The sequence below is a fragment of the Calonectris borealis genome, chromosome 12 (assembly GCF_964195595.1).
Source record: "Calonectris borealis chromosome 12, bCalBor7.hap1.2, whole genome shotgun sequence".
NCBI lineage: Eukaryota > Metazoa > Chordata > Aves > Procellariiformes > Procellariidae > Calonectris > Calonectris borealis.
Window position 1 is genome coordinate 6,886,606 of NC_134323.1, and position 24,045 is coordinate 6,910,650.

Here is a 24,045-nt window from a genome sequence, read left to right on the forward strand (position 1 = left end):
CTAGGTCTGTTTTAGCCATTTTAGACTTGCCATCCTTTGTCCATTCAGTGGATACTGTACTTCCTTGCCTGGAGCAGGGCAAGATTTGCTTTTGTTTTACCCCCTCTGTGGCATTCTACCAACAACATATACAGGAATGCTCTCGAAGCACTAGCTCAATGAAACAGGTCAAACTGATCAAACAGATCACTGATGAGCCTCTAGAAAGGAAGCATTGAAAATCCAGGAAGAGTGCTATCTAGGACAACGGTCTGTGAAAGACCTTTTTGGTTCTATATAAAAAGTTGCAAACCTGTGGCCAAAGGGAACAACTCATCTTCGTCTTTTTGTTAGCATCAACTCTGCATCCTTATACTTTCATGTTCTCCATGTGGATTTCCACTAACATCTATCTTGAGACAATTGAGATTGTACTCTGCCAGAATATTAAACACATCTTGAGATGCAAGAGCAATGGAGATGAACACTAGTGCAACTCAAGCAAAAAAAAAGTCAGATTTACTGCATTTGTGAACAACCTGATAATATATTAAATGTAGACATTTTTGTGACCATTTTGATAAGCTTTGCTTATAATTTATAAGGAAGAAAAGAGCATATTCAGTTCCAATCATGTAGACTTTATAGGAATCTGATGTTTTCCTTGCCTTTAGTATTCTGTGAAACAGTGTGGATGAATATAGGTGTTTCCTTCACATGTGTTGTATGTAATTAGGGATTTGAGTTTCTTTTTGGGTTATATATGTTTATATAGAGGATATTTACTATATTACTGTATTCAGCAGTGGAGAGCCTGAAGGAGCCTGCCATGCTTTTTCAACCATGTTATGCATATTGGTAGGAATGCCTGTCATCTCACATCTCATACCAAATCTACAACTCCTTCATTTAAATTCTGCTTCCATTTGTTGTTCCTTCATATTCCTTAAGTATTATACTTTGTAGAAATCCGTACTACTAATGCATGGATTTTGAAACTGTGTTTGCTTTTGATTGATTGTTTGGAAATATGTTGACTGATCAGCTGCATAAAACCCCTGGTGGCAATGCTGTCTAGTAGTTTTATCATAGCTGTCCCCATGCATATCAGGCTTTCTTAAACAAAACAATTAATTGTAAATCACAGAAATAAAGTTTGTGTTTTTTAGTCCAACTGTCTTTTCCAGTAATGAACACTATCCCTCCCACCTGCATTTTGCTTTTTCAACAAAGGTTTTAGTGGTAATAAACTCTGCCTCTTCTTCCCTGTCTCGGTTTATTTTAGAAAGGTATTTCTCATTGAGGCTCTTCTTTTTCTTGCCTGCAGTGATACAAGCTGTCAGTCATCAAATTTCTAGCAGTGATACCAATGGAGTCATTGAAATTTTGGTGGTTCCAATTTTTTAAAACTTTTCTGCTACTCAGATGCTGCCCCTCAGCAGATGCCTATGATAGGACAGTTGATTTCCTTTTCTTTTGTAATGTAAAGGGAATGCAAGAACAGATGCATGTGCCAGCACAAGAAGCCTTTGTTCCTCGTATTACTCACCTCTGCTATGAGCGCCAACATTAGGGAAAACTCAAGGGATTCCTATGACCGCTCTTTGGCAGCAAGGATCATTCACCTGACTAACGGATGTGGGTTATATACCCAAATAAACTAGCAACTGCATTGTTACAGCCGCAGAACCACGCTGTTTTACAGGGCCATTAGGTATCAAAGCTGTACTTTTAGGCTAGTGAATCAATAGATGTTACAGAGGGGAGAGCCGCTGCATTTTTGTTAGGCCTGGATGCCCATGTCTATGTTCCCTTCCCAGAAGGGATGTACATGTTGAAAGTAGTCTGTCTTCAAGCTAGCCGACTGCAGGATGTAAATATGGGCATGTGAATGTTCATCTTTCATATCAACTACTCAACAGGCATAATGGGAGTATACTCAGTATACAGAATTTAGAATATGAAACGTGTATCAGTATATTCTGATGCATGAACATTTTCTGCATAACCCATCTTTTCCTTGTTCCTCAGCCTTCCTTAACTATAACTGTACCTCTCTCCTCCGTGTCCAACAGAGCCCAATTCCCTTATCAGTCTCTTCCATGTTGGCATCCCCCTCTGCAGATTCTACAAGCCATTTCTCTCAAATTGCCTAATAGATTAACATAATTAAGTTAAATCACAGGAATTGTTTCCAGTCTATATTTATCTTCAAGTTTTCTGCTTCTGCTTCAGGTGTGTAGATATTCTTACATGCCTGAAAGCTTATCCATTTTTCCCCAAATACAACAGTTGGTCTAGTGAGATATGTTCCTCTTCTCTGCAAATTTTGCCTCTCCTTAAGACATCTGAGATTCTTTTTCTCAAATTGAGGATCATGTCAGACTGCTCTGTGAGAGCAGTAAGTGTTTTGTGACCATGATCATCTCAGCAGATCAGTGCTGCCTCGACTCTAGAAATGTATGCATTGTGAATATCACTGTTAGAAAAGTCATCCTTTGATAAAGAGACAGAAAAACAGCTCAGCTCATGCAGGGGATGGAAGGGGGATCTGCATCGTTAAACTGATTAGAATGCTCCAGAGGGTCCTGGGTTTTGTGGAGGACTTAACATGGCCCTTCTAAAAGGGTTAGTGAGTTCCTCTGTCCCTTCCTCATTACTGTTTAATTCAACAAATCTTTTTTTCTTTTCCTCTTTATTTCTTTATCCCTCACAATCCATTGCTCCTTTCCCCTGCCAGCTGGCTCCCTCAGCTGCTCCATTGATCTCTCAGCCACTCTGGCACTCCTGATATCAGACACAGTGGGAGGCAGAGTAGCTCAGAGATCAGCAGACAGGCAGACAGACCAATATAGGAGTGAATCCCAGAGCCCCAGCAAAAAACCCTGAATTTGTTCTTTTGCTCGCTCTCTCTCCCGTAGCAACCCTTTTTGAAATGGTAGATTGGCATTCAAGAGTCTGATGCTTTTAGAAATAGCTCTAATGTTTCACCTACTTTCTGCAGTTGTTTCTGCAGGGTTAGAGTTCTGACTAAGCTATGAAAACCACACATCGTATTGTCATGAGTGAGTATCCCTGATTCTGTTACCGGTCTTAGACAGTTACTCTGTACACTTCTGAATGCCGTGTCACTGCAGGATCAGAGCTCGTGAAATGTAATACTTTTAATTTGAGAGGTACTTAAGAATCAGTATAGGGTAGAGCAGGAAGGTTGTGAGAAGAGATTTTGAAGATGGTCATGATTAATTATATCTCCTTTTTTCCATTTTTGTCGGCTGATTGTTGTTTGTGCTGTGTAAAACAAATGGCATGGCAAGAATGAATTCAGACATGTCAGACTGATTTTACATAACTGTATACACTGTCCATCCCCTAGAACGTGGAAGGAAAAGGTGGCAGAGACAAGCTGCAGCAATTTAGCAGGTATAACTGTATTCATTTCTAGTGTAATTTATGGCTAGCTACTGCAGGTCCACGTTCATGATAAAGATCAGGATGTCAGTAACTCTTGTTTTGACAGCTCTCAAGAGCAGCAGCTGAATTTATTTTTAAATTTTGACTCTAATGTACAGTGGCACTGGAGGTGCACTGCAGTGACTATTCATTGAAAGTAGGTCTAGTAAGCATGGCCCAAAGCTTTTATAGCCAGTGATTACTTCAGTTGCCCCGAAGTACCAGTCCACATTCTCTCTCCTCTCGCCCTCTCTCTCTCTGTCCTTCCCCCATGCCTACACCAGGTTGTTGGAGACAAACTGGATAAGCCACTTTATTCAGTAAAGAAACTGGAAGTAATGAAAGATCATTTGTTATATGACATATCCTAGTTTACACTAAAACTAGGTGTAATAGTGTTATTGTTCTTATTCACAGATCTTCCTGTGAAGTTTTACAAGGATTATTTTTATCATTACCATTCTATCCAGATGCAGAACCTTGCTCAAGTCCACCCAGCAGATCTCTGGCAGAATCAGAAATATCCGAGTCATCATTCTGTGCTCTGTGCATTGGTGAGAAAACTGTGAGCCAAAGAACTCCAGGCTTTGGAAGTTCAAAATCTGAATGCGGATGAAAATTTTGCATGTGATTCCTTTTCCTTTTTCAGTGCGGGCGGAGTTGGGCAGATCTTAAAACACCCATCTAGGTCATCAACATCTCAATATAAGGATTTCACTGATTTATTTTCTGAATAAAGATATCCTCAGAGCGGCAAAAAGAGAGTGCCATTAGAGTAAGCCACTTATTCATAAAGAGCTGTAGGAATGGGGTATGCTAAAGGGGAGGAGAGTAGTAGTACGCAGTTATAAATGGGCTTAAAATAATTATGAATATTGTGTAAGTGGTATTGGTAACAGCTTAAGTATATTTCCATAGGTGTTTCTTTATATTTACATATTAATTAGTGGATACCTAAGATGATATGTTACTAGAATGTCTGTGTTGTTCATGTTTTATTGACAGACTGTTGTATCCAAAAAAAGTTGCCAGACATTGTGGAAAATTAATTTGCATGGGATTAGTAGAATGCAGAATATCTTATTTTGCCAAAAGTTTTATTCTTCGCAACCCTGCAACTGTTAGCCATGTAGAGCCGGAGCAATCCTGCAACTGATGTGCAGAAATACCTCTTGTTCCCTAGTAGTTATGGGCCCTCCTCCTCTCCACTTGCAAAGGAAGTTCTGCAATCTCTGTATGCTGTATAGGCAAATCTCTTTTGAAATCTTCTCTTGGGGTACTTGCAGTGTTCAGATAGAGTAGATGAGTCAGTAACCTAAATGCCAAAGTTTACATGAGTATCACAGTGTTTTGAGACTTTTCTTCCATGCCTGTCTGTATTGTACACCTTTCCCAAACACAGATTGTACCCAGCTGCTTCGCCATTCTTCTGCTCATAGTTCCTCTCAGCAAACAACCCTGATTTTTGCGAACTACAGACGCATCTGCTTCCTAATGTGCAGTCTCCCTGTGCAAGAGGCTGCTGCATGAGGTGTGTCAGACAGAGTGGAAGATGAGTGGATGGCCTCTTGGAAGCTGCCTTCCTGGCTCCCCTCACTTAGAAATTGTGCCTGCCTCTTGCTAGGTCCTACTCACTTCTGTGCCCCTGTGGATATCCCCATCTATTTCATGTAAGCACCTGAATCTCAAAATGAAATGCAGTTCATGTAATGTTAAAGTTGCAATGGGAGGTTTTCCCGGAAGGTGGTTATACTTTCAAAAATTAGCGTCTATTTATAAGCAGTGTTTGCAGGCTTCCTGTTTTTCTTGGATTCATCTGCTATTTGTTTAAAGAGATAGAAATAGGATCATAAAATTTACCCTAATCTCTGATCTCGGCAAGCTTCAAGGCATCTTCAGATGGGGATTTCTACTGATGATGGGTGACAGCTTAAACTGTCCACCTATTTGTTGAATCTAAAGACATGGAAAATTCTGATCCTCTAAAATAATGCTTTGAAATTTCCTTAGAATCCTGTATTGTAAAACCAGAGCTATAGAGAGGATTTTTCAAAATATAATCTAACGCAGATGCTTTTTTGAAATCTATGCCAATTTGAAACTTTTGACCCCAAATATCTTCAGGAGATCAGTTTTTGAGGGAAATGAAGATAAAACCTGAGTGTACATTTTAAAAAAAACCTTTTTTTTTTTTTTAAATCTGTGAGAGTAAAGGTGTGAAGTTTCAGAGATAAAGATCAATACAGATTATTTCCTGTGAGCCAGAGAAACTGAATTGTCTAAGTTAGAATCCAGAAATCCTAACCTAAATTTTTTTAGGAACTTTAAAAAAAAAACAACAAATCAACAAATTGCTTCAGCATTAATTCTGCAATGAGAGGAAGAATGGTTTGGAGAATATAATCTCCTCAAACTAGTAGGATATTAAGACGGAAAAAAGTTGAGGGGCTGATCATACATACAGTAACTATTTTGTGTAACAATGTCATTCTGAAACCATAACAAAATAAATTAATAAGCATAAAGAGGTGGTTGGGTTTTGGGGGGCTTGTTTTTTTTTGTTTGTTCATATTTGTCTTTATTCCCTTTTTAACTGAAATACAGTATATTTTCTATTGCTTGGCACATAGGATATCTACAAAAATGTCGCTTTGAAATCCAAGTAGTATGCTCTAGATATCTATGAGAACAAGTGATGGAGCAAACATGATGGTGATCTTCACTCAGCTTTCAGAGTGTGGTCTGCTTTTGCAACCTTAGTCCGAGTAACACAGCTGCAAAACACAAGTGCTCTGAAGGGACAGGGATGATGGTTTGTTTTACAGTCTTTTAGTTTATTTAGCAAACTAAAATAACAGTTGCTTTGTAGTCAACTTTGCTGGACAGATAAACAATGGTGACAATTTCATATGATGTATATAGACAGAAGAGGTTAGCTGCAACCCCTGAGTGATGGAGCTTGTCATATTCCCTTCTCCAGTAATGCACAAGGTTAGAAATCAATGTCTTAATCATGGGCAGCTCTGGGCAATTCAGATATATCACACACAAACAGGCTTCTAATTACATTTAAGAAATACATATCATACATATATAAACTGACATAAATATCAGAGTGGTGTTGCTAGCTGTCAAAATGGATAAGTATAATTCCCTCAGTGGCCCTTGACAGGTTCAATACCTGCTACGGAGGTGCTATGAACAGCATTATACGGCTGATTGAGTTATGACAGCTCTAACCCAACAGGGAAGCGAGGCAGGAAGGAATAGCCTGGGCTGCAGACAAATGATGATAAAGTGATCACTTTAAAGAACAATCTCCATAATATTTCATGCTCGCTGCATGGTGTAAAGGCAGCCTTGACTGCGGGGCTAACTGCTCTATCAATTGATTTGATTCACTGCTGCAGCTACTCCCAGTCATAATATTTCAAATAAATGGTACCATGGATAGAAATAATATCTGCATCAATATTAACCCTGAAAGGACTAATGGACACAAGCTATAATTTCCTGGACACCCTAATAATGCATTTTGACTGGGCTTGGCATGGGATGATTTTTCTTTTTCTTTTTTTCCTCTTCTTTTTTTTTTAAATAAAAACAGTGTATTGTTTACTTAAACTTTCCTTTTATGGCCATGAAGAAGCTCTGCAGCTCAGGCCTCATTCACAGCTTCAAGTCTAATTTTAAAGGAAATTATGCTAAATGTTATTTTCAAGTGTTTGTTTATACTGAATATCTTGTATAAAATTGCATTAAATATCTGAGAGGAAAGACATGATAAGCATTTTTTGGATGTATGTATTATATATCATTTATGTGTGCATGTGGTTTTATTGCTCAAATTATTTACTAAGATGCATTTAAAACAAACAGAAAGGAGCTTAAAATTAATTATAAATGAGAATGGAGTCAACAAAGTATTTTCTGAAAACACAAGGAACCAGTAAATTCTAATGATTATACAGGATGTTAGGAGTTTTTTTCCTTTAGAAATAATAATCAGTACTGTATGAGACAGGCTTAACATGTAAGAAGTACAAGTGAATTTATGGGTTCATAATCTTAAATCAAACCTGATTTCTATTTTCCATGCAGTTTTTCACATGCTCTGTAACATAATGGATGTTTATTCTGTTCTTTCATTCATAACACCCTGTTGACATTTAAGTCTCTTTTAAAGATCTGCTGTGCTTATTGTGAATCAAGTTGACACGTATAAATTGTATAATTTTATTATTGTTATTCTTTTTCCACTGCTCTCTGACTACTTGACTATCTTTGGATTGTGCGTTTTTAAGGTCAGAGCCAAGTATTCAGAAACTGTTTAAAGAAATGTTATTAATGCATGTTAATAAGTAGTCTGAATGGGTTGAGAGAACTCTTTCTCTGATTATTAGTTTGGATCTGCATAAAGATTGTCCTTATCAGACTCTCTGTTTTTTCTTATTTGTCCCTTAAACATTTACTATAAATCAGAGTGGGAGATAGGTTTGAATCTCATGAGACTTGTTTATATTTAAGGCTTAAGCAGAGGTATTTTATGAACAGTCCTTAGTGAATGCTCCAACTGCAACACTTCACCAACCTCTGAAGTGGTCTTTGACAGGCTTCAAAGGACTTCAATTTATAGTTTTCCGAAAGATCGGGGGAATATTTGTGTTTCTTAGGATGCAGAATAAAACCTGAGGGTTCCAACTGGGTTTGGAAGGCTGGCTTGAGTCTAAAATTGAACATGAAAATTGTGGAAGGTTGGCATTGACCTAACTTCGCTATTCCTACAAGTCTAATATACCACAAAAGCACAGTGTTTTCCTTCATTCTAGACCTGAGTAAACAGGCAAGTTCTGTCATGTTTGCTGCTTGCTAGCATGCTCACCTACAGATCAATATCAGATTTTACCAGAAATGAAAGCACATGGCTTTCATAATGTATTTTTTGTTCTGCATTTTATTTGGAGCCTATGCCAACAGGTCACCTTTATGTTATTACTACTCGCTCACTACTCAAAATCCTGCTGGAGTTCATATTTTCCCAAGAAAAATTGAAACCACCTCTTTGTCTTCCCTGTTTGCTTTCTCTCTCCTTCCTGAAAAATTTTCTTCCTCCTCTCTCACAGTGCATGATGGTTGTTTTGTTTCTCCATTTCAGTCCATTTCCTCTAACTTCATCCCCATCTGGTGACCTTTTTATACTTGCTGTTAGTCTGACCATATCTTTCTCATGTATCTCTATAGTGGGTTAACCCTTCATCATACAAACACAATTTAACTTTGTCTATCCAAAAAATGTTCTTGGCCTCTTTTCTAGCACTTCTACTCATTGTTTTCCTTCTCTGTTTTTGCTCTAAATTTGCTGAACTGCTTTCTAATTACGTTCTCCTCTAAATCAATTTCAATCTTTGTCATTTGATTCCAATGAGTCTGTCCTTAGAGAATCATAGAATAGTTTGGGTTGGAAGGAACCTTTAAAGGTCATCTAGTCCATCCCCCCTGCAATGAGCAGGGAGATTGCACTAGGTCTTCATCTTCCTATGTGTATCCTTTGCTTGCACTTTGGTATTCTTTCTGTATGTTATCTCCGAGAGATAGAGATAGTCCACAAATACAAAGTCGACAACTATCCCTAGTCAGTAACCTCACAGACTTACTTCTCCCTTCTTTGAAGTATAATATTGGCCTGTCACCATTTAATGTTTCTCCGTGGATGTTCAATGTATCACAGTTGAAGTAGAGCTTTAAACTTTTGCTGACAGCAGTTTACAACAACCAAACTTCTTTTCAGCATATCTGTTGTTGACTGCAGTGTCCAACATCCCGGTCCTGTCACTTACTGTCACCATCCCTTAGCCCAATATTTGATGTCCAGGCCATGTCTTGGTCTTGTTGATTATTTTGGAAAACCATTTCTGAAAGAGAGTCTGTCCTGTCCCATCTGCAGCATAAAGTCTTTTCCAAATTCTCACCATCCTCTGTTATTGCACACTAAACTTTGCTTGAAATAAGTATTGCTTCACTTGCACATGATCAGAAACCTTTCTCAAAGCCCACTTACCTAGACTATTTCTTTCCTCCTCCCTTGTTTTTCTTCCATTAGCTTCATCACACTCATAGTAAAATACTTGTTTTCATGTTCACTCTTTCTTTTCCCATTATCTATCATCCTCCTCTCAATATCAAGGCATCATATGCCTCACCAATCTTGATAAATGATGAGTGACCAGTCTCCACCTCCCACTTGTTACTTCTTCTATGAGCATTTTTCTTGTGTCAGTCTTCCTTATGCTTACAAGGAGCTTGCCATGAACATTTGCAAAGGTAATTCATTATTGTCTTTCAAAGCCCTACTAAAATTTCTCTTTGGCTATAGGTCCAAAAATTCATGATCAAGCTCCCAACTTGAAATCTTGCCAAAGTCAACTTTACTATATATATTTTATTTCTTGTCTTTCTCAATATTGTTTTTGGTTTATTCCTTTTGTATTCTCCAATCTGTCTGTATCTTTTTTATACTTAGGTGATAAGTTATTTGGAGTGAAGACTGTCTTTTTCAGTGCTTGCACAGTACCAAACACAATAGCACTGTAGCAATGCAAGTAATTAAGATAATAACAATAATAATATTAAAGGTAACTTCTACACCAGAAATAGCTGTGAGACAGTCTCATGTAATTAATACAGACAAACTAAATGAGCAAAAAAAAAAAAAAAGGAATTTATTTCTTTTCAAATATTAATTATTTAGGGGATCTAACTTCCACAATAGAGTCTGAGACTTAATACCAGTTTCAGATGTGACAACACAAAACACAGCTTCTGGACTGGACTAGCAATGTGCTTTTTAAGACTGATAAATTGTGGAGTTGCATCCTTTTTCCAGCTAATGTAGATGAAATGTAAATACATGATGATAACTGAAATGCATCCCTTTACAGTATTGTAAATGGGGAGGTGGAAAGACCCTCGATATTTTAAGGGCCAAAGAGAATCACGGGAGCAGCTTTAAAGATTAATTCCTTGTGTCTAGTTTAAAACAAGATTAAATTAGCTTGTGTGAGCTGCTGTTAGCAGATGCGCTATTACATTATGCATGATTCTTGACTGCTCATAGCATGAACAAACTGCACAGCGTTCCATTAGTGATTTTCAATGCTGTGCTAAGCTTTAAGTCACATAGACAGGCCATTGTATTGGGTTTACTTTGTGGATGTGTTTTCCAGGCAATTTCACAACCTACCTGATCACTGTTATTGATTGACCGGGTTTGAAATGGATAAAAGAATTAACCTGTGTAAGGGTAGCAGAATAGGGTATATACAGTATCCTATATACTTAGGAAAATCAATAGTACTCTAATGTAGAAAATTTAACCAGACAAGGCAAAACCATCTTCCCACCTGCATCAATCCTCATGCTCCCCCCAGTGTAAAATATTATACTAATATATATGCATATGCTTATGTGCTTTTAATGTGTTTTTTTCGTTTGACACTTCTCTTTGTACTATCCTCTGTAACCTTGTGGATCTACTCATATGCATACTGTAAAACAAACTTAGGAACTCCTGAACGGGTAAATTTTTCTCCTCTCATGCCCACTTTTGAAGAGAGAAACATGGGCAGCTACACACATCTAGAAACTTACATTTCATCTTTCAAGGTGTAGACACATTCTTATTTTCTGTCACTTACACTCTGACTGACCATCTTGTCCCTCCGCTAGTTCTGTAAATTTCTGCTTTCACATTCATTGTGTCTTGTCCTACGCCATTATCTTCCATTCACGTGTTAGGCCTCAGCAATCTCCATCTCCTACTTATGACATTTTACCACCCTCTTCTGCTTTATATGAGGAAGAGATGCACGCACACACGTTCTTGGTGCTTTTATCTCATCTCACACCTACTTTTCATGCTTGCCAGATAAACAGTACTGCTTTTTGTATTCGAGTTAAGTTTTCCAGTATTGGCTAATGAAATGTTTGTCACTGAAAACTTAACAAGCCCAAGCTTGTAAAGCAAATATTTTTGTGGAAAAAACCCAATGTTATGGGTATTCGAAATCTTTACCAGAAATACTACTGAAGTTCTCATCAGAGTTGTTATTTATCCTTAAAACTCAGATAGTGTGTTTTTATATTTTACTTTTGTCATATAACTAGGTTCAGGAAATAAGCTTTAGTACAGCTTCAGTTGTATTATGCTTGTTCCTCCAGCACCAAGAGAACGTTAAACATACCAAACCTCTGGCCTTCTGGGAATTCCTGCCTTCTTGGCCAACTCCTTTTTCCTTCTTGGCTAACATTCCCTATTCACAACCTTCTCTAAAGGAAAAGCCACCCAGAATGGCATTTCTGCCTCCTCTTTCAAGAATCCCAGGAGACTTCAGGATGAAAAAAGTGAGAAGCAACAGTGCTGCTTAGGCAGTGCTTATCCCACAAGATGGGAAAGAAAAAGATAAAGAAGGGGACCTAAAGTGCAGTTTTAGAATGTGCTTCCAGTCTACTACTTCCAGGATGAAATTTTAACAGAATCAATTCATATTTTTATATGAACTTAAAATGCAAGTGGCTTTTTTTTCTTGTAAAAGTTAGAAATCTCAAAATTTTGTTCTGTTTTGGAATTAATGTTGTTTTGAATCATTTCCTGGAATGTGCAATAAATTAATCAGTAAACTGTATTAAGAGGTTGGTTACAAGGACAATATATGGTGAGCTGGTGCAGTTATTGTCTTTTGCGTGGAGCTGTGCCTGAACTCAGTCTCTCTCTTTGCAAATATTCTCTGGTATAATTTTGCAGTGATTTCGCCCACAGTCTATAGATATTTTATTTTCTGTAGCTGTCTGAGCCAGCGGCTTGCAGCTTGGAAATTCTTTACTAATTTCAGCATTGATGGTCACTCCTGCTATGCCCTTATCCTCTGCAGACTCTCCTTGTAAAATGGGTGTTAGAGTGGTTGCTCACTGAGCTAATGTTGTGTTAGCTAATGGCTTTAATATGAACTAATAAAATTACACAAAACTGGTAACATTTCTTGGAGGTAAAATTGATTGCAGAAGTTACTACATGACTTCAAAATGCTATTATTATTGTTTAAAGAAACCAATAATTCAAGACCTGTTTTTCACTCAAGCCAAGGGACATAGAAATTAGAAAAAACAAATCAATCGCATGGCTTTATATATGAACTCTTTCTGCTCAAATCTCTGCCCAGACAGGATCAACTTGGGTGGTAAGGTCAGCAGGGTGACAGAGCTGGCTAGCGGTGTCACTGCTTTACCAATGCACACTGTCCAAGCACTGTGGAATTTTCGCCAAATCCCAGCGTGATGACAACAGTACTAATAGAGGAGTTAGCAATATGCAGAGGAATACTGCTAACAGAAAAAACAGGCTTCCCTCAAATGCTAATATTGCTAAAATGGAAGACAATACTCTAGTTCACGGACATTTAAGAGAGACCTGTGCAATTTCTACACAGTCAATGTAAGCAAATATTCCCACAGAAGGCAAATACTGTGTAAAAAACTCACTATCCACATTAAGCCATTTCAGAGCAATGTAGTAGATACTGAATCAAAGACCACTAAAGTTCTTTATTGCTAGGGGGGGGAAGGTCCAAATATTGCTTGGCAAATTACTGTTTGCTAGGGGCACTATTACCAGTTGACACAATCATTGGTCAGCAAATTGGTCACATTATCGGTTAGTAAATTTGAGAGTGCAGAATTATTTATTGGTAAATTAGAGATGGCAGAATTATTGGTTGGTAAGAAAAGAATTGCAGTGATTGGTTAGCAAATTAGAGATGCTTGGTTTTGTCTGTGGATAAATCAAGGTTGGTCAGATATTGGAGGCCAAATTAAAGATGGCCATATTATTTATGGTTGTTCTGGTGAATGTTGAAATCCTGCTTTTTGTGTTACAAGCAAAGTAAACATTGGGAGGGTTTGCTTTTTTTTTTCTGATTTATATTTACATTTACAGTTCACAGTTGAAGAATTTCTGTGAGTATTAATACGGAAGTAAACATATACGCATATTTTTGCTCTCTTAATTTTTAATGGAACTATGTGTTAGCTGAATTTGTGCAGAGTGCCAGGGGACTTCTGAAATTGTTTGTATGAAGTGAATATTAAAGAAAGGTGTTAGATTGCCAGAGCTGAAAACCGAAGCCTTTGCAATTCCAGCATTAAGCAGCTGCAGTGCCAGCAGTACAAGCTACTCCTCCCTGGCCTATAGTCAGCTGGCACCAGGAGGAGCTGGTGATGTGAATCCCTTTCCTGAGAGGCTGCCTTGCTGCTGGTTGAGAGCTATAGCCCTGCTTTATTTGTCTGTGAACTGAGATCACCAAGGATATCGGGCAGTAGTGCCTTCAAAGCAGTAATTTCTGTGAGATGTGGGGATTTCTGTGGGCAATGGCCTCCATGTACTTAGCCTCTTGCACAAAAGCCAAACCACCATGACAGAGTCAATATCCAAGCACTGTTACCATGTAGTGATATTTTTTGCTGGAGAACTGCAGCTGAAATCACCATATTCTTGCTAGACAACTATGAAAGCAGCATTTTTTATCTCATTGATATCACAAATGACACAAGCTTTCTATTGAAAGAGAGTACCGCAGTGGAAACTGTCTGTTTTCTGGTATTTTCACGTTCTCGGTTGTCTCCAGTTTTTCTGCTTTCTTTCCCTTTATATGCAGAATTGCTACTTAAAAGAAATCCTGCTTTTGTATACTGTGTTAGAGCAATTCTGAAGAAAAAGTGTGTTTCAGTATCATTCTAGAACACTGTAAGAAAAATTCTTTTCTCTTGACAAACTTTGCAAACAATGCACAGAACACAATGGTTAAACAATTAAATCATTTTAGATTTTATCAATGATAAAAACAATAATAGAATACTTTTTAAGAAAAGTCTATGACTGTTTATATAGCTGTTGAATTCTACAATGGAGGCTGATGCTAATTAATCAGATTTACTTTTCCAAAGGGACACTTCATAATGCTTTTGACAATAATACAGATGGAGTCAGGGAGGATGTATTTTAAAACTTTAGGAAAGTCTTAAATTTTGAAACATTAAAATTTGCTTTTTATATGAACTCCTATAACAACAGTGCCCCTACCTTTCTTGTCTACTAATTCTGCCAAAAATGATGTGTTTATTTGGAAACAGTAAAGTATGTCTGACATTTTTAAGATGCAGTTAGGGGGGGATTTTGCAAAAGTGAAGGGGGTGAAAAGGAATTTTTATCCTGCTAAAGTAGCAATACAATCACAAGATATCTGAGTTTTATAAATCTCCTGGATTGAGATAACATATGCTGCTCATTTTTTTGTATTTTCATTGAATTAAAAAGTTAGGACTTGGAATACACCAGGGCATTTCAGTAACACAATGATTGTTCAGTGTTGAGTCCAGCTTGAACTGCTCATCTGGAAAGTTTTAGCTGAAACCATCATAATTAATTAGAGATGGTTTAACTAGTTTAGAAAAACATAATTGTAGGGCTCCCCCTTACCCTGGGTAGATGCCTGCATGATCTGCTCTCCAAAAATGAAATAATCCTATTGGTGCCAACCACATTCTGCTCTCAACTCTCAAGATCAAGTAGGTTCACACTGTAAGGCATCTCAGCCTGGAGTGTTGCATACTTCAGGGTTTTTACAGTGGTGATTTGTTTCAGCCCATTACGAACCTTTGGATCCATATTCAGACTTTCTCAAAATCTGGAGTGTTGAACTGGGACAAATTGTTTTCAATCGCTATTCAAAGGCAGCATGAGATAGGAAATGCAAATGAACAAAAAACAACGGCAACAGTAAAATGGAGAAGTGGAGATGGTATGGAAATAGAATAGGACTTGTGGATGGTTGATTCCTCAAGCCATTTATGTGATGAGTTCTTTCCACGCTCACTGCAGAAACTGGGATAAATCATTCTACTTGGGCTCAATGAGTCTACTTCTCTTTCCAACTTTTTCTAATAGACAAAATCATACTACTTAATTAAAAATTCATTATTATTGTCAGGTTAATATCAGCAATAGTACATGTCTGCCACTCTTTATTGATACAATTAGTAAAAAGCTTAATAGTGGGAGTCTCTACAAAATGTAAAGCTTAAAATGAAAAGCTTGACAACTTGTATGCAGGAATTTTTTTGTTCTGACTGTAACGTTCTGAATTTCAATTTTGCTGGCATTCACTGAGTACAGCATAAACTGAGAAGTCTGGTTTTAACCATAAGTATTCCTAAGCAAATCTGCACCTCTATGGTTAGATTAGATATGTCATGTGATATTGCTTGTGTCCTTTGATTAAAGAAATTATATAATTACCTCTATTTGAAACCTCTCTGTGCTAAATGTCAATTTTACCTTTTACAGTTCTCATATGTACATTGTTGACTGATTTACATAATGTATCTAATAAAACACTAGAAATATAACACTTCATTTATATCACCAACCAACATTGTACAAAATTCTTTCTTTGCAAGCATTTGCCATTTGGAATTAGAAATCATTGGCAATTCACGGATTACATTTCATGTATTTTTAGAAAACATTTGAGAATTTTCAAAATCATTGCAAGACATTTCAGAAAACAAAAAAGTGGGGTTCACTGGATACTATATTATTCTGAATTTGGTTAAATATTTAGCAGTTTTATATGTCCATTTAGACCTTTAGACATGAGTTACTTTCCCAGGGTATTTTTTTCTTGCAAGTCCTACTTTGGTACGAGTATACAAATAATCATTAAAAAGCTGAGGCAACAAATCAAAGCCTACACTATATTATCGTTGCAATAATAGCCAAATAGGTGAAGTTTCAAATCGAAGTGCCTGAGATGATTAAGAAATTTTAACTTCCTCATTTGAATGGAATAATGTTGAAATGTCTTAGTCTGACATACATACTGTGATCATAAAATAATTTCTAAAAATAAAAATAAATGTAAATAGATGCGTATTATTCTTTTTGCCAATTGCAGATATTTGAGAAGCAAAAAGCTATTCGAATTGTGCAGTGAATAGACTATTCTCCAGTGAAGGAAGAACAAGTTCTTCCCAGGATTCAAATACAATATTTTTCATCTTCACTGTGAAGAGCTTTTTCCTCTTCTTTTCTTTATAGGAATAAAAGGCCTTTCTGTTCTTTCAGTTGAGCGACCTCTGCCTTTTAGGGGGAAACGGAGTTTCTGCTCCACTCACCCATCACCACCACCCAGCAATTCTGCAGTTTCTGTGCCTGATCTAGGTGAACAATTGGTACAGGGGATAGGAAGAAAGAAAAAAGAAGTATGCAAGCACGCATACATACTTTTTCCACAAATAAGGCAGGAAGATTGGTGACCATAAGAAAAAGAACTTAAAACATCTCTCCAGTAGAAATGGGGACATTTTGTAGTATAGCAATGTGGTCAGGAATGAACTTGAAAGCTTACTTTTAAATGGCTTAGGCAGCTTTGCAGTTACGTGCCAAATGGATACACTTTATGCATTCAAATATGCAATATACAGTCTGCAGTATCCTTCACAGTCCATTTAGGTGATTTTGTCACGCTGCAGTTTGTTAGAATGTCACTAAACTTCTCAGCAACTCTGGGCACAGAGTTTTTGGTTGTTTTTTTTTTTTTTGTTATATTTTCAAATAGCATTCATTAGGTGTGTTCTTCTAACTTTTCTGGACACACTTTGATGGGTTTGAATTTTGAAATTGGAGACTTAAGGATCTAGGGTGTAGTTGAAGGGCTAGTGAAGAGGAGGAGTTCTTAAGCACAAGGTCATCCTGGGCAAAATCTAGCTCAGCTGGTTGTGATTCATTGGCAGTTGAAGACTTTAATAGCATATGTGAAATAAAGGGCAAGTGTCCACACTGCCGAGACCATCAACACGGTACACTTGTATTATCCACGGTAATAGATGTGGATAAACAGACTTGAAAGGGACCAAGGTTTGACAATACTTATATAAACAAGTATTCCTTCACATCTAACAAATTATTTAATGTTAGTTTGTAGATACATCCCATGTGTCATTTACTTTATGGATTTCACTCGTTGTCGTTATGAATCTGGCGTCCTTCCTAAGTATTGTATATGTATTTTGGTTATGTTCAAATACATCCGCCTAGACTAAGTTTTTAAAAAGTTTTAAGATGTGTATGCACCATTTAAAAATATGCAAATATATTACATTTATCTTTTTAAAAAATTGGCTAATGAATGACTTTAGGCAGTGATGTACTTACGTTCCTGTAGTCTGTGTGTTTTCGTTAAATTAAATGAAACTACTTTCATTTTGTAAAGTATTAAGTAAATTAAAGGGAAAGCCTTTGTAGGCTACTGTTTTTATGATGTCCTAACCTTAAGTAGAAAGAAAGCTGAGCCAACTAGTTGTTCTTGCTTTTATTAAAGTTCCTGTTGGCAGCGCACTGATGGGACACATTAATCTTAGTATTAATACTGAGGAAAAGGGGCTTAGAAGCCTAGGATGAATAAATCACTCCAGAGCCCATTTGGATCTGTTGGCACCTTCCCTGTTACATTGTTGCTGCATAAAAAGGCTTCTGTAAGTGTTAAAGGGTTGGATAACACAATTGGCTTATTGCAAAATTGCCCACAGTAATTTGTGAGTGTTCTGATTAGGGGTAGGAAGCAATGGGGCAGGATGGTTTGAGCACCTGTAGTTTTTCAGAAAATTAACATCCTCTTGAATGTGCATTGCAAGCCTGTGAGTTGGCACTCATAAAAGTAAAGACATACATTTTCTTCTGTCCCATGATACCCTGTGTAGTCTTTGTCACTAAGACCAGCTAGTGGTGCTTCCAGTCTAGCTCTGAGGTATTTGTTGACACTAGAGAGGAAGAAGAGTAGTTGAATTGCTTCCTGTTTATGTTACATAGGTCCATCTCCAATCACTTCATTAAAATCTTTGGAGGCTAGGGGATGAGCGTTTTTTCAGTTTAAAAGTGGGGTTATCCATTTATTTTTCCCTTGAAGACTATCTTTAAATATGCTGAAAGATAAAATCATCAGACTCCAAGAGTAACTTCTTGCTTCAGTTCCTTCATATCTTGCTGTTTTCTGGGCAGCTTTTGGGTTTTTTCAGTCTGTTTGTGTCTGCAACATGCTGATCCATTTGTGGTTGGCTCATCAGCCCCTCACTGCCTCACTGCTCTGTTTCTCCAAACTGCCATGCTCTCAAGATCCTCCTCTGTAACACAGCCTCATAAATAGTTTTTGGCTACCAGCCTCCTTGGCTCCTTCTGGATTTGATTCAGATGCAGTTCTATGCACGTTCAATGTAGGATGCAGCCAAAATGTGTCTCTGTGTGGTTATTGTGGTGGCCAAGGTGAAGGAGCAGAAGGAAAGACAGGGAATGAGCTGTACTAGGCAATGCTATGGAACTGGGAGGTTCACAGCCTTTTTACCACCCATCTCCTCAGTAAATCAATGACTGGTGTGATTTCTTTTCACTGGCCCCAGGTGGGCTTGCCTGTCCTCTGAAGTATTCTATGCACTTAAAAATTAATGGGGTGGGATTGCTCTCTGGGTGGGTTTTTCCTGATTCCCACAGCTTTAATTGCTGTTACATGAAACAGTGGCTGCAGACATCAGAGGAAGATTGTCATACAGTAGTAGCTAAACACTTTCAATGGCAGTCAGTGAACAATTATATGGTACAATTTACACAATATTCTCTAGTCTGTTCTTTGACTGAAGAAGCACCTATTATTAGCCAGGCAATAATCAAATACTTAAAATAGGCATATAAAAGAAGATTTGGAGAATAATGCATGCTACCATCTAATAAGCATTTCACTCCCTCATGAGATGCACTGAAGTGTAGAAATTCAAGCTATATCACTGTATTTTTAACTGACAAAATTGCTGTTGAGACAGCTATATTTTCTCAATGTATTTTATTCATAAAAGAATCTCATTTTATAAACACAGATCATGTTTAATGTAATGGATGTAATGTGCAACAATTATTTTGGATAACTTTTGGTTGTTAGATTGCACAAATCAAAGTTAAATGAATATTGAAACAGAAGGAAAATGAAAAACAATGTGAAATGTCTCAATACGTTTTATTTTCAATGAAATAATAGAATATCACTTTACCAGTTCTAACATAAATGGCATCATTTGAAAGCTATCAACCTGTACATGTGCTGTTATAGATAGAAACATATTTTTTCAAGTCAGTTGGTTGTCAGTGGACTTGGGAGGGAAACACTGTTTTTCATATACAGGTGATCCTTGTAAAGCTGTTGGTTAGCAACAGTTTACAATCTAAAAATGCAAGCAATGAGCAGTATTTGGTAATGCAACACCAGCAATAGAAGGGAGAGGGACAAGAGTCACTGGGTTGTGTTTGTTCACTTCAGAGTGTGAATTTCCCAAGAAAATAATGATAATTTAGCTTACTTCTTAAGCAGGGGAACAAATCCCTGTGTTCCTGTCTTGATACAGCATCTTACTTCCTTTCTACTCCCACTGTCTCTGGCCCAGAGCTGCGCTTAAGTACAGTGGCTTGTGCAGTGACCTAATGCTTGGCTCAATTTGTACAGGACAGATTATGAATAACACAATATATCTAGTTCTGTTCAAAAACTTCCAAATTGAGTATATATTAAAATTATTATTTTTAGAACAATAGTTGAAAAGAAAACAACAAAAAAACCCACCTGTTAGCTTACACTCTTAGAGCATACCTTCATCAGATGCTGAGTTTAAACTTCACTTACTAGTATTTTTATAGTCCTCTTAGATATTTGGGCTTCTGACTTGAGTATTACAATAAATAAATTACAGAAATACATAATGTTAATGATTGATATAAAAAGAAAACTTCTATCAGGTAGAGCACCTGAGTACTACTTACTGTGTGTTTGTTATTTGGTATTTGGAGATAATGAAAACTGGTTGTGGGCAGTGGATAATATTTGTAATTTTGTACTACAGCACATGCTAATCACCTGCCCATTTTTTTCTGGAGGTGTAAACTGTAATTCTCTGTAATTTCAGGAAACCCTACAAGGATGTTCTACTGCAGAGAAGTAAAGACTGCAAGTTAGGACATCCACTTTGAAAGCACCCCAGAAGCAGACCCACTTCATGAAGCCTGGATCTGTACTGCTGTCCCCAGGAAGGTCTGGAACTTCTGAATTTGAAGAAACAGTAAAAAAGCAGAAGTCCATACTAGGAGAAAAGCTGTTCTGTATGGCATGATAACCCTGTCAGGAAACAGAAGACAAAGTCCTGCCTGATCTAAAGCTGTGGAAAACTTTGAACTCACAAGAAAAGGTAAGCTCAAACCATATAACAGAAAGTGGCTCAAAACTTTTGATGTTGTTAAAAAGAATCTGTAATTCTTAAGTAATTTGCAGGTAAATCTTATTATAATAAAAAATCCCTTTCTGTATTCCTCACTTTTCTTCTGCATTTTCATTATGGGGTCCTCCCAAAGTAATAGGGTATATATATGCATGCAGTGGTCTCAGCATATTGTGTGTCATGTCAGACAAGGTGTATGAGCCTGGGTCGCTGTGGAAGGGCCAAGGCTCAATGTAGGCATCTTTTATCATAGAAGTATGTGATATCTGGAGCTTGGTTCCACTTGCTACCAATTGGAAAAGCAGAAGACTGGCCTAGTTTGTAATACCAATTATTATTAAATTGCATGGTGGGCCTGAGTCTAATTTTACCCTGATTTTATAGAGCCATTGACTTTAATGGACTTGTTCCAAATTTTTCACTGGCATAACTGCGAGTAGAAGTAGGCCCAATAACTGTCATGTAAAACAAAATCATTCCATCTTGTAAACCATAATGCAGGTTACATGGTGTTTAAGTGTGCAGCAAATAAATTCATCTTTCAGATGATGTGTTAAATGGCAACTTTGGATACTTGCAGTCAGTTAAAATTTCCTGGCACATTTTCATATGACAAGGGACGTTTGTTACTAATTGTGTCCAAAAGAAATTCTAGATAGTATAGTTATATTTTACTTAGCTAAAATTGCCTTTGTGCATATAGTTAGGTAGTTATTCTTCACTCCATCTTTTAGAAAACCCAAACAATTGTGTAGTGATTTTGGTGCAGATGACAGCTTGTGTTATCACTCAGAAGCAGCGTGCAGTAGAGTTTCTCTTACTCTGTACCGTTGAACTGCCAAGTGTCTCTAAAGTCTCGAATTGGAAAAAAAAAAGTCAAGTGTCAAGACTGCTGTTTTAAAATTTAGGCACAGATCCTCAGCTAATATAAATTACCACAGATGGGTTGAAACATCATCTTAATTGATATGCCTCTTATCTTTTAAAATAATGTACATTTTAATTGGTCATGCCCCTTTGGTTTTATTACTCCTACTTATTTATATAAAATATTTTACGACACTTTAGTCTTAAATAAGAAAACAAGGTACAGGCTAATAGATTTTTTCTGGTTCTTTCTCCTTGTGTTAGTCCTGAATTTGTCCTCAAGTAACTCTGAAACACTTCAGATTAGCTACCGTAACAATAAATATTCTTTGAAAATACCTGTCTTTCTGCCTGTCTCTTCGGGCAATCAAATCTGCATTTAGGACCACCTCATTTAATACTTAGCTGTTGCCACATCCAAGATGATGATGTCGATTTTGCCAGCCATTTGTAAGGTGGTGTAGTGCAACCATGCTAAGGAATTCATGCAGGATTAAAAATGTCTCCAAAGAAGATGCCCATATAAGCTTCTAACCTATATGTGGAGAGCAATGTGTTCCTTGCATGCCCCATGGGAAAGCCTACCAAAACTGTGGATATGAGAGATTAGTTGGGGAGAAGGGTTTGAGGGAAACCACAACGGTCAACCTCAACAGCTACAGAGGCACTCAAGTATGATACTATTCCTGTTAATAGGTTATGTATTATTTTTACATCATCTATAGTCTGTACAACTTCACTCTTTCTACCTTTCAAAATGGTGTGTGCAGGCAGGGAGCAGTGGCATTTTTGTCTTAGAGCAGCTGATCAGTTTTATGAGAATATGTTGGGAATACTAGGCAAAATGTTTCCATGAACTCCAGATGCATCCACGGGCAGAAGTCTTCATTGCACTCTAATAAAACAAAAAAAAACCAGAAACCGATTTTGCTGGTAGTAAAGTCTGGTGGTAGTTCTAAAACATTGTGAACATGTTTGTATGCATTAAAAAAAGCCAAAGAAGTGCATGTGAAGCAATACCTGCACATTTAAGTTAAATATATCAGAATACGAGAGTGCTGTGACCAAGCCAGAAAATGGAATGCAAACAGAAATAGTGGTTTCAGTTTACCAGCTACAGGTCTCCTAACCTGAAATATTATATTTTCTGGATTTCAGTTCCACAATACTATATACTTGGCTTCTCCAGTTCAAGTCCATAACAAATTATTTGCATGCTGTGCTGAGATTCAGAAAAAAAAAAAATTTAGAAACAGCTGCTGTTGGCTCTGTAATCTGGCTTCAACTAATACCCAAACTCAGCCAACAAACACAGTCCTCCTCCACTTGTAGAGCTTCTGGTTTGTCTTGGCCCATACAGCCCTTTGTCCTCTGGCAAAATTTCACTGGAAACCTCATGCAAATAATGTTTGATCTTTACCAATTCATCTCAAGGAAGAGGACCCATGTTTTAGCTTCTCTTCCTTCTCTGCAGTGAGGAAAGGAGCAAGGGAGAAATTTTATGTGAGGAATCAACCGTGTACAGGTCTAGTCTCAAGACCCCTAAGAAGTTTTGGACAGTTGACACTGGGCTTTCCATATGTTCTTCAGTGAGGTGTTTGCCAGGATAACCACTGACTGTAATAAGTGTAATGGGGTCTTACTGTATTTTCCATCTGTATTTTCCATGCAGTTTACCCAGCACTCTTACCCTCTCCAGAGCGAGAGAACTATGAAAACTTCCTCTTTGTTAAGTTCAATGCATTGTCTTATAAGAGTAGGAATCAGTGCACATCTATGTAGGAAAAAAAGTAGGGGGCTATGGCACTTACTTTTTGATGCCTACCACCCTTGCTGATCAAACTATGCTTATGTGTGACCAAATATTCTTTCACCCTTTTGGAAATTTGAATCAAATTCTCTAATTTCTGACTCCAGAGTGGCCCTGAGACCAAGGAATAGAGGAAATGAATGAAAACAGAGAAGGATTAAACAGAGAAACATTAAAAGGCCAAAAAGACAGGAAGGATTGTCTCTGACATCAAAATTAACAACAAGGCCTGCCCTCTCTGTACCTTTCAGATATACACATTCCACAATCATCTGCTCAATTTCTACCCAATTTCTGCTTGGAATCATAACTGTGTATGTAGAACGGAGCAGTTTTGCGTGTTTGGCTGATGGCTCCTCTCTTTGCCTTCCTTCTTTTCATCCTGCACCCTTTTCCAACAGATTTAAATTGGCTGTATGACTTTGGGTTACACTCTTCTCCCTGTATTCAACTGGTCCATAAGTATCTACTTTCATTTGCTCTCCACAGCATCCCTATTTTCTCATTTTTCTGACTTTGCTGCTTGCTCATGCTGAGCTTCTGAATATGCCGGATTAATTACCCTATCCCTAAATCAG

The 24,045-nt window shown here is 37.4% G+C and overlaps 1 long non-coding RNA gene across 1 annotated transcript in view; it reads left to right on the top strand.

Annotated features, from left to right (window-relative positions):
* LOC142087202 (uncharacterized) overlaps positions 1-24,045 on the top strand; it is a 231,667-nt gene that overhangs the window by 89,802 nt on the left and 117,820 nt on the right. The window contains exon 3 of the long non-coding RNA XR_012675375.1: positions 20,482-20,760. This is a non-coding gene — a long non-coding RNA (uncharacterized LOC142087202). The remainder of the gene's footprint in view (positions 1-20,481; positions 20,761-24,045) is intronic.